A 1,762-nucleotide genomic window follows, 5' to 3' on the forward strand; every position below is an offset into this window, starting at 1 on the left:
CATACCAACAACATATTACATCTCTTGACAGTGGCATTATAAAAATAAAAATAAAATTAAAAAACAGGAAAAAAATTAGAGTAAATTTAGGCCCCTCGTAAGCTTTCAGCTTGTCCATTTCCTGAAATGCACATACGTGTACTTAACAGATTAAGATTCTGCATGAGCACCACTAACGCTAGCTAGGGTGGGACAAATTACACAAACAAACTGGCACAATGATCATTTAGTTTATTGTGAGACAATAGATTTCCTTCTTTTATATATCGTTTTGTAAATCTCACAACTTCAATGCAACTTTATTAAACATAACAGTCGGAAAAAGAACAACTTAAACTCACCATGATATAGAAACTGGTGTGTGTTGACGCGAATTGATGACGCGCATTACGTGAGCCCGTTGTCACGTATTGATGACGTGTACGTGAAGCAATTTTGCAGGCTCCAGAAGGCACCAAACAAATGTTAATAAATAAATAAATAAATAAATAAATAAATAAATAAATAAATAAACTGATAACAGAGATAGAAGCATTCGTTCAAAAGCACTTCACCTAAAAAATGACAAGTAAAAAGGAAAACTGACATATGAAACTGAAACTGACCAGTGAGACAGACAGAGGTTTTGTTGACAACTGATGACTGACAAGTAAAACTGAGAATTTTTTTGTTGACAACTGAGGATGTCCTAAAATGTACACCGTACCAAAGACAGGTCGTTCTAACTGGAGAATAGAACACTTTCTTTTAATCAGATAATGGACAGAACACTCTCCTTTGTTCGTGATTCATTTGTCATTTAACTAAGAATGTTTATGCATTTGTTAAATCGAAGATAATGCCTGTCACACGAAAGTAGAATAACTTCTTCTCTCTTATCTTGCCTTAAAGATTTATAAGATTACGTTTTCATTGTGTTTTATGCAAATCACTGTTTTAATTTTACTGTGAATACAGTAATATTATATTGAACTACAGTATATTATATTGATATCCTACACTTACATGCTTGATCAGCTGTTTCCGCTGTCCGGTACCAGCTTTGGCTCGGCTGCTGCAGGACCCTTCCCCCACTGTTGGTGTCTTCTTTTATTCCCGTAACGTGAAGAGAATTGCATTTCTTTTTCTACGTCTCCAGACAGCATGTAACATCGCCAATACTAGTTGATAACAGAATAATCACAACTTTCCCGATAGTAGACATCCTGGGAGGTGTAGTCCCAGAGAGTTTGCGACTTCACTTCCTGTTCCCTACAGACATTCATCCACAGGTATCAAAAGTATTTACATTCACTGCTTAAGTAGAAGTATACGTATATACTAGGGTTTAAAAATAGTTTTTGGAAGTAGAAGTATCAACTCAAGCTTTTTACTCAAGGAAAAGTATAAAAGTACTGGTTTTAAAACTACTTAAAGTCTAAAATTAAAATTAATGAAAACAAAAAAAAAAGTCATTAAGGATAAAAGTTTAGGCTGTGCCACAGAGTTCCATAGCACAGTGGTTCCCAAAGTTGGGGTCGGGACCCACAGTGCGGTCCTGAAACATCAAGGTGGGGTCCTGAAAATATTTTTGAATTAATAATTACACAAAAAACGACAATTAAGAACATTTTTCCTTTTTATTTTTATTAATTTTTTTTTACAAAATAATAAGATTTGTGTACTTAAAACGGACAAAAATAGCATTATAAAAATGTTACTATGCTCTTGTTTAGTTGACATGAAAACATGTTTATCAACCAACAACAGCTGGGAGTACAGG

Source organism: Austrofundulus limnaeus, unplaced genomic scaffold, assembly GCF_001266775.1.
Source record: "Austrofundulus limnaeus strain Quisiro unplaced genomic scaffold, Austrofundulus_limnaeus-1.0 Scaffold431, whole genome shotgun sequence".
Lineage (NCBI taxonomy): Eukaryota > Metazoa > Chordata > Actinopteri > Cyprinodontiformes > Rivulidae > Austrofundulus > Austrofundulus limnaeus.